Below are 16,577 nucleotides of genomic sequence, written 5' to 3'. Positions count from 1 at the left end.
GTGCTGGGCAAGTATCTATTGAATGAATGGATGAATGAATGAATGACACAGAAAGGCACAAAATCGTTTCAGCTAACACCTATGACACTCTTCCACCACCCACAATAGTCCCCATGCCCTCTTCACTTCCTTTAGAAGCCTGTAGAATAAAACAGAGTATTAGCCTCTTGGTTCCCACTTTTCCAAGATCATAAAATGCTGGAGTCCTCTACTTTTATCTTTGGTTTTGGTATTTTCTAATTTGGTTTACTGCACATCTGTAAAAATATCTGTTAAATCTTTTCTTGGCACCATTTGATGCTTCCCTCAGCTCTGACATTAAGTACACAAGTGTATTAGTTTCCCATTACTGCCATCACAAATCACCATAAACCTAATGCTTTAAAACAACAAAATTTTATTATCTTACAGCTTCTGTAGTCAGAAGTCCAACACGGTCTCACTGAGTTGAAACCATACTATTAGCAGGGCTACACTCTTTTCTAGAGCTTCTAGGGGAGAATTTGTGCTTTTTCTTATTCAGGTTGTTGGAAGAATTCCGTTCTTGAAGGTTACATAAGTGACGTCCCTATTTCTTTGCTGTCAGCTTAAGGCTGTTCCCAGCTTTTAAAGGCAGCCAATTCCCTTGGCTTGTAGCCTCCTCCCACCATCTTCAAATCCAGCAATGGCGGGTAGAGTTCTTCTATGCTGCATCTTTCTAAACCTCATTCTAAAAGGCTTTCTGCTTTTAAGGGGCTGTGTGATTAAATGGGGCTCATCTCCAGATTTATAACTGTGATCATACCTACAGAGATGCTTTAGTCACATAAAAGCTTTTTCACAGGTATGGGGAATAGGAGGTGGCATACTTAGGATTCTTACTCTTACTACCACAAGAAATCCATGAGTTCATGCTAGATTAAAAGAAAAGAAAATTTTAAATACACATCAGTAACTTCTGTTGTGTTCAGTCGCTCAGTCATGTCCACTCTTTGTGACCCCTTGGGCTGCAGCACACCAGGCTCTCCTGTTCCTCACTATCTGCCAGAGTTTGCTCAAACTCATGTGCACTGAGTTGATGATGCCATCCAACCATCTCATCCTTCAGTCACCCCCTTCCCTCCTGCCTTCAGTCTTTTCCAGCATCAGGGTCTTTTCCATGAGTCAGATCATCACATCAGGTGGCCAAAGTATTGGAGCTTCAGCTTCAGCATCAGTCTTTCCAGTGAATATTCAGTGTTGATTTAATTGACTGGTTTGATCTCCTTTTTGTCCAAGGGACTCTCAAGAGTCTTCTCCAACACCACAGGTTGAAAGCACCAATTCTCTGGGACTCAGCCTTCTTTATGGCCCACCTCTCACAACCGTACACAACAACTGGAAAAACCATAGCTTTGACTATATGGACCTTTGCTGGCAAAGTGATGTCTAGGTTTGTCATAGCTTTCCTTCCAAGGAACAAGCATCTTTTCATTCCATGTCAGTCATCATCCACAGTGATGTGGAGCCCAAGAAAATAAAGTCTGTCACTGTTTCCATTGTTTCCCCATCTATTTGCCATGAAGTGATAGGATGGGATGCCATGATCTTAGTTTTTTGAATGTTGAGTTTTAAGCCAGCTTTTTCACTCTCCTCTGTCACCCTCATCAAGAGGCTCTTTAGTTTCTCTTCACTATCTGCTATTAGGGTGGTGTTATCTGCATATCTGAGGTTATTGATATTTCTCCTGGCAATCTTGATTCCCGCTTGAGCTTCATCCAGCCCAGCATTTCACATCATGTACTCTGCATGTAAGTTAAGTAAGCATGGTGACAACATATAGCCTGATGTACTCCTTTCCCAATTGAGAACCAGTCTGTTGTTCCATATCCTGTTCTAACTATTGCTTCTTGACCTGTTTCTCAGGAAGCAGGTAAGATGGTCTGGTATTCCCATCTCTTGAACAATTTTCCTCAGTTTGTTGTGATCCATAGAATGAAAGGCTTTAGCATAGTCATTGAATCACTAGTAGACGTTTTTCTGAATTCTCTTACTTTTTCTATGATCAAACGGATGTTGGCAATTTGATCTTTGGTTCCTCTGCCTTTTCTAAATCCAGATGTACATCTGGAAGTTCTCAATTCATGTACTGTTGAAGCCTAGCTCAGAGGATTTTGAGCACTACCTTTCTAGCATATGAAATGAGTACAATTGTGCAGCAGCTTGAACATTCTTTGGCATTGCCCTCCTTTGGGATTGGAATGAAAAATGACTTTTTCCAGTCCTGTGGCCACTGCTGAGTTTTCCAAATTTGCTGGTATACTGAGTGCAGCACTTTGAAAGCATCATCATGTAGTACTTGAAATAGCTCAGCTGGAATTCCATCACCTCCACCAGCTTTGTTCATAGTAACGCTTCCTAGGGCCCACTTGACTTCCCACTCCAGGATAGTCTGGCTTTAGGTGAGTGACCACACCCATTGTAGTTATCTGTGTCATTAAGGCCTTTTTGGTATAGTTCTGTGTATTTTTGCCACCTGTTCCTAATACCTTCTGCTTCTGTTAGGTCCAGACTGTTTGTGTTCTTTGTTGTGCCCATCTTTGCATGAAATGTTACCTTGGTATCTTCTAATTTTCTGTAACTTTACATTCTTGGATAAGGTCCTAATTATACAATGATTCCCAAAACGTTTCAAAGAGCCTTTATGGTAGGTGGGAGTCTGTGCTCTGTTCATCTTCGTATATCAGGTCTTTTGAACTGTTCTCCAAGTACTCTCCCAGTTCCAATGCAACCTTTAGATAGCTACCGTAGTTAACTTGCACCCTAGTCCTCTGTCTAAAATTATTTGTTTTAGATCCAAATTCAATGCTGCAAAATTCATTTACCCCCAAATCTGATTCTTCATAATTTAGGCCCACTCTTCAGCCCCATTTCTCACAATTCCCTACCACATACCAAAACATTTGCAGACTTCTGAGCCATGCTTCTCCTTGCCCATGTTCTTCTTTCTGTGTGAATGGAAACTGCCCTGTCCTTCTTTCAGGGACATGTGGTCTAACTAAAATAGGATAAACTTGGAAACCACTTTGATTTGAATTTGAACTATTCACCCCCTCTACTTACTAGGCTGGAAGCTACTAGATGCCTCCTTGGCCTAGGGAATAAGATGTCATTAAAATCTGCTTTGCAAGGATGTTCTGAGGTTTTGAAATAACATACACAAAAGTGTGTAACACAGGGTCATACAAGAATAAGTAAATGTCAGTTATTCTTTTGCCCTGCTGCTGCTAAGTCACTTCAGTCGTGCCTGACTCTGTGTGACCCCATAGACGGCAGCCCACCAGGCTCCCCTGTCCCTGGGATTCTCCAGCCAAGAACACTGGAGTGGGTTGCCATTTCCTTCTCCAGTGCATGAAAGTGAAAAGTGAAAGTTAAGTCACTCATTCGTGTCCGACTCTTAGCGACCCCATGGACTGCAGCCCACCAGGCTCCTCTGTCCATGGGATTTCCCAGGCCTAAAGAACCTCATTTTTCCTTCAGGCCTCAGCTCACCACATCTTCTGTCAAGTTACCCCTGACCACGTGTGTCAAGCCTTGGCTATTCCATCATCGTGTACATTTAGTGTGGCATTTTAAGGATAATAGCTACACTTATCTGTGCCCTATAGCACATCACAATCTTCTTGAGTGCAAAAATGTCTTATTTTATCCACAGCACTTAACAAGAGGGACAAATTAATCATTCCTAAAAGGCTTGGAGGGAAGGATAGATGGATACATAGAAGGATGGAGGAATTAATGTAGAACCTAGCATAGTAAATAAAACACAGTATGTATTTAATAAATATATGCTAAATTTAAATTAAATATATCTGCCTTAAAAGTATGCCATGCTTCCCTGGTGGTTCATATGACAAAGAATCCACCTGCAATGCGGGAGACCTGGGTTCTATCCCTGGGTTGGGAAAAAACCCTGGAGGAGGGCATGGCAACCCACCCCAGTATTCTTGCCTGGAGACTCCCCATGGACAGAGGAGCCTGGCGGGCTACAGTCCATGGCGTCACAAAGAGTAGGACGTGACTGAGCAACTAAGCACAGCACAGCACATTCTGACTGTGTCTTATTTTATCTCTTTATCTTTTTAGCTGTCTTGCTTACCAAATGGCAATGCTTTGTATGTCTATATTTTGTCCCTGTAATGACAGTAAATTCCTCAAAGACTGTCTTTTTTTATCTTTGTTACCTTCATTCAAGCAAACTTCTGTATTCTATATACAGTAAGTGTTCAGAGTAGTCAGAAAAGATACTATGATTTAAAAAACACTAATATTTATGCTTTCAAGGTAGACATGAGCTGATCCTTAAGCCAACGGCATACTTACAAAGGTTGACCTAATATGATGAAAAATAGTTGGAAATTAGATAATATAAAGTGTGTTTGCTAATTGACATTAGCTAAAAGAGACGTATAGGAGAAGGCAATGGCATCCCACTCCAGTACTCTTGCCTGGAAAATCCCATGGACAGAGGAGCCTGGCAGGCTGCAGTCCATGGGGTCGCTAAGAGTCGGCCATGACTGAGCAACTTCACTTTCCCTTTTCACTTTCATGCATTGGAGAAGGAAATAGCAACCCACTCCAGTGTTCTTGCCTGGAGAATCCCAGGGACGGGGAGCCTGGTGGGCTGCCGTCTATGGGGTCGCACAGAGTCAGACATAACTGGAGCGACACAGCAGCAGCAGCAAAGGAGAAGTAAACCTTCCAGTATCTTCAGACCGGAGACAGTTTTACAACTTGGAGGAAGGTGTCCTACAAAGTTAAGCTCTTCTATTCCCCCAGAAACTAGGAGATAGGGTGCTATCTTCCTTGATGATTACTCTTCTAAAAGATGGCTCCCAAGACCTTGAGGAAGATATTCCTGGGTTATAAAATTGTCAAGAAGCTTTCAAAAAGATTTACATCCCAAAGAGACAGAGAAAGAATTTACAAACACAAGTTTTCTGAAGCACTCTAAGAAAAGGGAGGTGGGGGGCCGGGGCACAGAGTCTGGAAAAAGTGTGTCTCAAGTTTAGTCAAGCTGAGAGAAATGTTTAAGTCCCACTTGGTCAGTGGGAAGCTAAATGTGGATTTCTGGAGGGATGAGTTAGAAATGTCCCTTGAAAAACAGGCTAGGCATGGGTGAATGAATTCCTTAATGGGATCTATCCATCATGGTTTACGTCAGCACGTCTGTTGACATGCAAATTGAACCCAGCAAGCCCTTGGCTGAGGTAGAGAAGGTGTGTGCCCAAATTTTTAGGCGGACAGGAATCCGTGGGTTAAAACGTAGATTTTTAAATCTGGCTTTATATGAACATATATGCAAAAGTGTCTATATTTCAGAAAATAATACTGCTTCAAAAAATGCTATACAGCTTTATTTTTCAACACCTATTTTTCAGTTAAAAGACAGTGGAGGTCACAACCCTACTACATGGTCCATGTCCTCAAATCACTCCTATTCTTCTAATAACAGAGGGAGATGAGACAGAAGGGAAAGCTCAGAATTTTCTCCTAGGGGAGCACTGTGATCATCCTCAGGCATCCTACAGAAAAGTTTCTCAATCATAACATATTAGGAATTTTCCCCTTTACTCTTCACGTTTACTCAAAGCTCTTGAAAACAAAATTCCCCACTGGGACGACCCAGAGGGATGGTACGGGGAGGGAGGAAGGAGGGGGGTTCAGGATGGGGAAACGTGTATACCTGTGGCGGATTCATGTTGATGTATGGCAAAACCAATACAATATTGTAAAGTAATTAATGTCCAATTAAAATAAATAAATTTATATTAAAAAAAAAAGAAAACAAAATTCCCTAAAACATACTCTGGGCATTAAATAAAAGTGGAAACTGATGGGAAAGAAGTTATTTGCTTCTTTTCTTCCCAGTGCATCTTCTTTTATTAATAATTTCTTTGGGTATTCTTTTATTTTTCTCTTCATTCTTATTCCCATCCACTTCTTATTTACTCCATTCTGAACATGATCAAATTTCATGACTATCAAAATGATACACTGACTAATACATATTGTATTGTGTGTGCAAGCCTGCGTATTTGGGGAGGGTTATATACTGGGCTTCCCAGCAGTGCAGTAGTAAAGAATCCACCTGCCAATGCAAGAGACGCAAAAGACACAGGTTCTATCCCTGGGTTGGGAAGATCCCCTAGAGAAGAAATGGCAACCTGCCCCAGTATTCTGCCTGGAAACTTGTATGGTAGAGGAGCCTGGTGAGCTACCATCCATGGGGTTGCAAGGAGTCGGACATAACTGAGCAACTGAGCACACACACATGGCTTATACTAACCAACCAGTTTTATAGGGAAGTAATTCAACAATTATCTGATTACTATTTCATGACTGCTTGCCAGAGCTTGGCCAGAGTTCTTGTTAGGTCAACAGAATTTATAGTGCAGCCCTATGTTCATGATACAATGAGAGATTCAACAAATATATATGTTATATATAAAACACATATTCTCTAAAAGTAGAAGTGAATTCTGTTGATGAAATGAATGAATTCTATTTATGCAATTATGAGATGAATGCTGACATCCAGGCTAAAAATATTTCAAGTATCTCCTAGAATATACATCAACAGACTGAACAAAAAAACTATCCAAATTACTCTTCTCTCTCTCTGTCTCCTGTCCTTTTGGCTCCTAATGCCCATGTTCAGGCATAATCTTTAAACACTACTTTTTAGCCAGTTTTCACTGAAGAGGTCAGTTGAGGTTAGGGTCTTTACAGTAAGTCACATGCTATCAGTGTGAAATTCTGTTGTACCCGTCATTTCTCAGTTAATTAAGCTGGCTATCTCCTTAGAGATCTCTCTCATGTGAAATTGGAAACTGGCTTCATGTTAGTGATTGTACAAAAATGTTCTTTAAAATGTAAAGTCTCTAATCCTTTTAGAAGGGCAAGTGTTTCCTGTCACCTTGTCTGCAGAACAAAATCTCCTTCTGAATGAAGGATGCAGATCTGCTAAACTCCATGCTCTGATTATAAATCAACTGGTACAATAACAGTACTGCAGATACAACCTCCTAAGATAATCTCTTTAGCACAGAATTGTATTCAGCAAGATGAAAATCCTAACAAGAATGTGATTTCTGTCGGTTCAGCTTTTCATACGTGACATTTACATTAAGCTTCCCCCCTCCCCCAACACACACACACTCCTATTACCAGTAGTTCAACCTGGAGAAAAATGTCTTATTTTATATGATCAGGGTTTACATGCATGGACCACAATGGGTATAAAGCACATAAGGATTTCTATCTAGAGTCAAAATTGCCAGAGATTAGAGGGTGTTCAAAAATAAAGGAGATAAAAGTGGTTAGAAGGCCACAATTGGCCCTTGAGTGAGGTACACAGTCAGATTCCATCATGCCGGGAAAGAATAGGGAATCTCTGAAGAGTGCAACTTCAGAGAAGAAGCTGAAATTTTTTATTGTTGCCCCAGGGAGGTGTAATTGGGGTTAATGGGATGAAATTAAGCACAGAAAAATTCAGGATGTGTATGAGGAAATATTTCTTAATAATGAGATCTTTTATAATATTGTCCCAATGGAAGTATTAGAAACCCTTTTGTTTGAGTCATTCAAACTTCAAGTAGAAAAATATATGGAAAAAAAATAGGCTGTAAAAGACAATCGCATACCAGTCCTCAAGGGATGAATTACATAGCACAATCAGATCTTTCTCGGCTCTAATTTCCATGACTCTTTTAGTAAGTTCCTCAAAGGCTTAATTTTCAAAATGCTTGTTCAGTTGCTTCTCCTATGCACCTGCATCAGTCGCAGGTTCCAATTAACTGAGCTTCCAGATTGTTCACTGCTGCGATGGAGAGGTTTGCAGAGAACCTTGGAAACCTGAAGTCACTTGGGATGACCTCAGTCACCATTTACGGTTGTAAGTGTAGTTGATATAAAACTTAATATAATAAACCAAGTTCTGAAGAATGCCACCAGCAAACCGAGCTAATTGCCACACTGAATTCCTTGTCTCATTTGATTTCTCACCACATCCTTTAATTCATTAAGTTGGAATTTATTCAGAATCTCCTACTATCTGCTCATCACTGAGTAAATGCTGGAGATAAAAACTGAAAATATTAAATAAGGTTTTCTTTGATTTTCCATCCTCTTTGACAAGCTTTCTGGCTACAGATCGTGTCTTTTGTGCCATTTCACACTCTGATCCCTAAGATAATATTTGATGCATGTATATTTATTGAATTAAATAAATAAATAACACCCACACGTGAGACTAACACATTTGGGAGGTGGCGTGCCTCTTTTTTAACGCAGTCATTACAAAAGATAGACATATGATCCTTGAACAACATGGGTTTGAATTTCTAGGACTCACTTACAGGTAGAATTTTTTCATTAGTAAATCTACGATGCTGCACAATCCACTGTTGGTTGAATCCAGATGCTAAACCCTGGATACAGAAGAACCATGAATACAAAGGGCTGATTATAAATTATACACAAATTTTCAACTGTGGGGTAGGAAGGTGAGGCTGGCTTAACTTCCAGCCATTGTTCAAAGGTCAGCTGTATCTTTAAATAATTGAATAAATAAAATAAGCAAGCAAAGGAAGTGATGGTTTAGGTGTGTTACCCAAGATCTTCCACCTCGTTATATTCCAGAATTTCTGAACTGAAGGCCCACAATAACTAAAAGTAGGATTGGTTGCCAGAGGCCCTCCTTTCCTCATTGTTTTACATGACAGTGAGACAGTAATGTCAGGAAAAGTTCCTTTCTCTGTTTTCAACACTGAGCATTTTAAAGTCACTGTGGTAAACCCACTGGTTTTCCTTGCAAAAGCCAGGAAAGATTACAATTTAGGGCTTAAACTACTCTGCCACTAGACCAGCTCTGCAAATTTCAAAACTCAAGAATGCTAGTCCTCTATCCTACTGTTTGCTAATAGATACTAAAAGAACATTTAAATGAGAAAAAGGTAACTTACAGTAAAGAAAATCCAGAAGTTAAATGACAGAATTTATAGTAGATTAGAGAGGCGGCATCGGAGAAGGCGATGGCACCCCACTCCAATACTCTTGCCTGGCAAATCCCATGGACGAAGGAGCCTGGTAGGCTGCAGCCCATGGGGTCGCGAAGAGTCGGACACAACTGAGCAACTTCCCTTTCGCTTTTCACTTTCATGCGCTGGAGAAGGAAATAGCAACCCACTCCAGTGTTCATGCCTGGAGAATCCCAAGGACGGGGGAGCCTGGTGGGCTGCCATATATGGGGTCACACAGAGTCGGACACAACTGAAGTGAATTAGCAGCAGGAGCAGCAGAGAGGCGGCATGGATTCAACCATGCTGTTGCTGTTCTGTCACTAAGTCCTGTCCAACCCTGAGATCCCATGGACTGCAGCACGCCAGGCTTCCCTGTCCTTCACTGTTTCCTGGAGTTTGTTCAAACTCATGTCTATTGAGTTGGTGATGCCATCCAACCATTTCATCCTCTGTTGCCCCCTTCTTCCCTCATTCTTTCCCAGCATCAGGGTCTTTTCCAAAGAGTAAGCTCTTTGCATCAGGTGGTCACAGTATTGGAATTTGAGCTTCAGCATCAGTCCTTCCAGTGAATATTCAGGATTTATTTCCTTTAGGATTGACTGGTTTGATCTCCTCGCTGTCCAAGGGACTCTCAAGAGTTTTCTCCAGCACCATAGTTCAAAAGCATCAATTCTTCTACACTAAGCCTTCTTCATGCTCCAATTCTCGTATCTGTACATGACCACTGGAAAAACCATAGCTTTGACTAGACCAACCTGTGTTGGCAAAGTGATGTCTCTGCCTTTATATATGCTGTCTAGGTTTGTTATAGCTTTTTTTCCGAGGAGCAAGCATCTTTTAATTTCATGGCTGCAGTCACCATCCACAGTGATTTTGGAGCCCAAGAAAATAATATTCTGGCACTGTTTCCCCATCTGTTTGCCATGAAGTGATGGGACCGGATGCCATGATCTTAGTTCTTTGAATGTTGAGTTTTAAGCCAGCTTTATCACTCTCGTCTTTCACCCTCATCAAGAGGCTCTTTAGTTCCTCTTCACTTTCTGCCATTAGAGTGGTATCATCTGCATATCTGAGGTTGTTGATATTTCTTCAGGCAATCTTGACTTCAGCTTGTGATTCATCCATCCCGGCATTTCACATGATATACTTTGCTTGGAAGTTAAATAAGCACTATATACAGCTTTGATGAACTTCTTTCCTGATTTTGAACCAGTCCATATCTGATGCTAACTATTGCTTCTTGTGCTGCATACAGGTTTCTCAGGAGGCAGATAAGGTGGTCTGGTATTCCCAACTCTTTCAGAATTTTCCATGTTTGGAAAATTTGTTTGTTCTGATCCACACAGTCAAAGACTTTAGCACAGTCAATGAAACAGAAGTAGTCTTTTTTCCCCCCCCTGGAATTCCCTTGCTTTTTCTATGATCCAACAGATGTTGGCGATTTGACCTCTGGGTCAACCATGAACTGGTGATTTTCAGGCTAATGAAAGCTTTTCCTGTTTTTTCTTTCATTTTTGTTCCTTGATTCATATCATTGGTCTTCCCTCATATTGTATATTATAGAAGCATCTTATTTATTTTTGTTTCTTTGATCTGTGGTTGCAAAACATAGTTAAAAGGTTTAAAATATTTGCTCTGCTTTTAAAATTTAATATGGCTCTCTTATTAAACTTTTCAATACTTTTCTACAGGTGTTCAAAAACAATGGTCTTTATTTTTGTTTTTCCTACTTTGTATCTGTATCTGTGTATGTGTGTGTGTTCACACACACACACGCCCTCAGTTGCATCCAACTGTTTGTGGCCCCATAGACTGTAGTCCACAAGGTTCCTCTGCCCATAGAATTTTCCAGGCAAGAATACTGGAGTGGGATACCATTTCTTCCTCCAGGAGATCTTCCCCACCCACAGATGGAACCCTCTTACATCTCCTGCATTGGCAGGCAGATTCTTTACCACCAGCACCACCGGGAAGTCCACACTTTACATCTATATTTTTCATGAAATCAACATGAAGAAAAATTTAGTGACATTGTTAGAACTCTATGTATTCATTTGTAATCTCTTTTTAAATTCCTTCTGCTGTCCTTTTTATTGGCAAAGAGTAACTGTGCTGCTAATAAATTGGAATTTTATATTAGAGGTTGTTTTACTCCTTACTATACTGTCTGAGCCACCAGGGAAGCCCCATTTTACTTCTTATTAGCTTTAAAATATGTATTTGAAACATCATTTATTTATCTGGCCTCTGATGTGAGAGTCCTCTCATTTTCTACATTTGTTTTTCCTGAATTTCCTCTTGTTCAAAGGAGTATAGATTCATTGGGGGCATTTAGAGACCTCATTTACTTTGCCATTATATTACTCTGCACAATATTCCTATCACTATCATATACTGATTGGTATTGTTATCTACTGGGATGTCTGTCTTTATTTTTTCCCAAATTTCCAAGATGTGTGTACTGTGTGCAAGAGTCACAAGATACCATTTATACTTTATTCAGCTAAACACAATCAGAAATCAAACCAGATACATTTATGTATTAAAGTGTACTTCATCTGTGAGAAGAGTAAATATGACAGTGTTGGGATGTTTCATTTAAGTTTTAGACCAACCTATATATGGATGCATAGTTGTGGAATTATAACAAGCTTCTCTAGGATACATGCTACGTTTTTCAAAGCAACAAGGCATGACAGAGCATAGTCATTAAAAGGTAAGCGTCCCCATAGACAGGGAGCATGCTGGGGTACACAAATGTATGCAGGATAATCCAGAAATGAGCCAATCTAATGAGGAGTGACTTGTTATCTTGGAACTATAAAATATGCCAGCACACTAAATTAAAGAGACCCAAATAGTTTTAAAACAGCATGAGTTCAAATTTAAATGTTATATGAAAGTTGACATTTTTGAGATTAAGCATAAAATAACCCAGACTCCAGTATGAGCATCAATATCTTATATATTGAGTTTTTAACAAATAAGGCATTGTGGCTTTTTAAGATTCTCTTTATTAGGGGAAGATAGAAACACATGAAAAAGAACAATACCTACAGTCTCTGAGTTCTTTATTGTCATAGGCATTCCAGATCAGTAAGTTAAATTGGTAAAGGAAAATTATGGTATAATTCCAATATTTCATTTGTTGTGTTAGCAGTGTATTATATAAGGCTTTATGTTAAAAAAAAAAATGTTTTGAAAGAAGACATCTTCAGGATCCAGTTCTAAGAGAGAAGTATCCAAATAGCCAAGTAGCTTCAGCCAACACAAACCCCCTTCCCGCCACTGCACGCCAGCCTCCAACTTTCTTGTGACTGGCAGAAGCATTCCAGAAGTTACCCCTCGGATTCCAGGATCTCCTCGCCCCTACGGCAGAGGCTCAGCGACTCATCGGTCTCCTGAGCCAGCCAACCTGCCAGAGAATTATGCTTATATCACAGCCCAGATTGGCTTATTTTTCTCTTTCAAAAATGTTCAGTGACTCCTTTTTTCTGCTAAATGAACTACAAATGTCTCAACCCAGAATTCAAACCTTATACAATATGCCTCCAACCTATCTTCTAGGCTTACCACTATCTACTCTGTGACTCAAGCTCTCTATTCCAGTAAAACTTAACATCTTATATCTTCTCACGTTTTCTAGTATTTTCTCTCCTCCAGGGTATCATTGCTATTTTTCTTTGTTAGGAGCCTATCCTAATTTTAGACATCATGTAATTTTAGATATCATCTCCTGCAAAAACAACTTCTCTAATGTTTAAAGTCACATGTTATGTGCCACTTAACATATCGCTCATGTTTTCCTTTTGTATTGTACCTTGAATCACGGCAGTTGTTTACTTGCCAGTTCCCTGGTGTTAGCCCTTCTGCTCTGGGAGAGCAGATATAGCATCTCACTCCTAGGGGACGTCTCCCACAGCAACAGGAACAGCACCATGCAAGTGATGGCTGATCATCTATTTATACATGTATCCAACAAAAACTTACCCAGCAGTCAATATGTGCCAAGCACGACACCATTTACATGACAATAGAATTTCACAGGTACGATCAAAAAATTTCTTCAGTCTCACAACATACTTTGAACAAAAAATATTTTTACACCATCAATACCTAGCAGTGGTTCAGAAAATTATTCTAATTTAGTAAATATCAACTAAAGAATCTAGCCATAAATGGGCTTCCCAGGTGGCACTAGTGGTAAAGAACCTGCCTGCCAATGCAGAAGGTGTAAGAACCCCTACTGGGTCAGGAAGATCCCCTGGATAAGAGCATGGCAACCCACTCCAGTATTCTCACCTGGAGAATCCCCATGGACAGAGGAGCCTGGAAGGCTGCGGTCCATAGGGCCGCACAGAGTCTGACACAACTGAAGCAACTTAGCACACATGCATGCTACCCCATAAATAATTATACAAAATAGTAATCGAACATTTAGTATTTCAAATGATCTATGCCTGGAATGCTTATCCTTCTTTCAAAAATTCCCTTGGTTCTCTCTTTACTTTCTTCAGTGTGTGTGTGCATGCTAAGTCACTTCAGTCATGTCCAACTCTTTGCCACCCCACGGTCAGGTCTTTGCCCCAATGACACATTCTCAATGAGATCTGCTCTGGGAACCTTATCTAACATTGCAACACACACACACACACACACACACACACACACACACACACATCCCTTTTCTGCTTTATTTTTCTCCCTAGAACTTAACACTATCTAACAAGTAAATATTTTATGTATTTATGTTTTATTGTCTATTTCCCACACTAGAATATAAATTCCATGAGAGCAGTTCATTCAAAGAGGATATGACTATTCACAGAAATAGTGTACCACAGTAAATTAAAATAGTGCCTTCTGAAGAGGAGATTTACAGACTTACAAGCTAAGAAGTGACAGAACACACTTGATCCCATACACCCCCCTTAGCCCATAGAGAGGCAAGCTTAGATGACCATGGACTGGATGCACGGGCTAAAAAGGGATACTGTCCTTGAGCCGTTTTATGTAATCTTGAGTGGCAGAGGGAAAAGGGAACAGGGAACACCCATTTGACATTGTTAACAGTAAGAGTTTCCTGGGCAGAGAACAGTCTTGTTATAAATGGGCAGCTTCCACTCAGCCAGATTCCTATTACTCTACTGAAAAGAGAGGTACTTTAGGAATATCCAAATCTGATTTTTCTCAGTCCACCCTCAGGTATGTGGGAGCTTGGTGTATATAAGTCTATTCATCAACTGTGACCGCACTAAATTGTTCATTGTTTAGGAGCTGAGTGTTCATAAGTATCCCCGGCAGCTGAGTCAGGTAAAGAATGATATATCCAATACTACAAGTTCATACTAAGAACCACTGTTTGGGACAATTTTAGAAAGGTGCTTGAGGCTGCATGTCCACATCTACAATAAAAATGAGTTCTTCAAATCACCTCTGCCACCTTAAAAATCTTCACTCAATTCCCAAGATTGTATGAGATTATGTCCAATGAAATGAGGGTTATCAACATTTCTTGAAAATGAGTCAATAATTTTTCTCTGCTTTTTTCACTGCTATATCCAAGTACTTGAATGGTTCTTGGCACACAGCTGTTATTGTTCAGTCGCTAAGTTGTATCTGACTTTTTGCAATCTCATGGACTGCAGCCTGCCAGGCTTTCCTTTCTTTCACTATCTCCTGAAGTTTGCTCAAATTCATGTCCATTGAGTCAGTGATGTTATCTAACCATCTCACCCTCTGCCACTCCCTTCTCCTTTTGTCTACAATTTTTCCCAGCATCAGGGTCCTGTCTATTAGTCTTCTGAATGGGATAAAAGAATCATAATCTTAAATTAGTAATTAATCCTGCATTTTTCAGTATCAATCAAGTTGACTAATGCATCATGAATTCTGGAGAAACAGAAATGAGAAGCGGGGATGTCTCCAAAAGGAGCAGAGACATACCTTCTTATCTTCACTTAATGGTCCTTCATACCTCTCTTTCTCTTCTGCTCTCTTCTCTATTTTTAAATATACAAAGCATCCACAGATATAGAGTGTACAAGCATTCCTAACTTGTATTAGTTTACCAAGGCTCCTATAACAAAATACTACAGACCGGGTAGCTTAAACAACAGATTTTTATTTTCTCTTGGTTCTGGAGTTTACAAGTCCAAGATCCAGGAGTCAGGAAGCCTAGTTTCTCCTGGGGCCCCTCACCTTGACTTGCAGATGAAGACAGCACATACACATGACCTTTCCTCTGTGCCCACAGGACTTCCCTGTAGTTCAAACGGTAAAGAATCTCCCTGCAATGCAGGAACTGCTGCTGCTGCTGCTAAGTCACTTCAGTCGTGTCCAACTTTGTGCAACCCCATAGATGGCTGCCCACCAGGCTTCCCCATCCCTGGGATTCTCTGGGCAAGAATACTGGAGTGGGTTGCCATTTCTTTCTCCAATGCATGAAAGTGAAAAGTGAAAGTGAAGTCTCTCAGTCATGTCCGACTCTTAGCGACCCCATGGACTGCAGCCTCAGGCTCCTCCGCCGTGGGATTTTCCAGGCAAGAGTACTGGAGTGGGGAGACCAGGGTTCAATCCCTGGGTGAAGAAGCTCCGCTGGAGAAAGGGACGGCAATCCACTCCAGTATTCTAGCCTAGAGAATTCCATGGACAGAAAAGCCTGGCAGGCTACAGTCCGTGGGGTCACAAAGAGTCGGACACGACAGAGTGACTAACACAAACAGTGTGCACACACATCTCTGCTGTCTCTCTGTGTGCCCAAATTTCCTCTTCTTATAAGAACACTTATAGATTGGATTAGGACCCACCCTAAGCCCTTATTTTAATTTAACCACTTATTTAAAGGTCCTGTCTCCAAACACAATTACATTCTTGGGTATTGGGGGGTCAGGGCTTCAACACAGAAATTTGGGGAGGACGCAGTTGAGCTTATAACAAAGCTCACGGGAGAGGAAAACCCAACAGGAAATGTGTACAGTTAAAAGTAAGTTATTATATAGATGGTGGATTCTAAAGAAAGGTTATGATAAGTATGTGAAAAATAAACATGGTGCTTTTTTTGGCCTGGTTGTTAGACGTTTATTGTTCTATATTTAAGAAAAGTCGGATATGAGCTAACCTACAAGATGACACAATTTGGCAAAGAATAGGACTTGTGTGGTAGAAATGGAAATAGATGAAAGGAATAAATTGTAAACATCCACAACTGTAGGAAAATATAGGCTAAAGAGTAGAGGATTGATCTGTGTGGAAAGCTGAATCTCGGAGAGTAGTGATTTGCAAAAGCAGCAGCTGAGATGCCCTTCGAGTAAGAACAAAGTAGATGGACACGAGCCTGGAAGGGCGAGGCGGGACTTCAGCACCATGCTGAGGAACTTGGATTTCACTGTGTCAGTCACAGGAATGCATTATGGTCAAAGCACTCTTGACGATTCCATTATCTACATATATCATTCAGCTTTCAGAATTCTGTATTAGCAAAAACTTAAATTAAAAAGCATTTAGCTTTGCTCAAATGCCTGAACACTTCTGACA

At 40.5% G+C, this 16,577-nt stretch overlaps 1 protein-coding gene across 1 annotated transcript in view; it reads left to right on the top strand.

The window, feature by feature from the left end:
* Positions 1 to 16,577, top strand: part of NKAIN2 (sodium/potassium transporting ATPase interacting 2) — a 941,095-nt gene that overhangs the window by 871,515 nt on the left and 53,003 nt on the right. The window lies entirely within an intron of this gene.

Source organism: Bubalus kerabau, chromosome 9 (genome assembly GCF_029407905.1).
Source record: "Bubalus kerabau isolate K-KA32 ecotype Philippines breed swamp buffalo chromosome 9, PCC_UOA_SB_1v2, whole genome shotgun sequence".
NCBI lineage: Eukaryota > Metazoa > Chordata > Mammalia > Artiodactyla > Bovidae > Bubalus > Bubalus kerabau.
The sequence above is the reverse complement of the archived record's forward strand: the minus strand, read 5'-3'. Positions and strand labels throughout refer to the sequence as shown.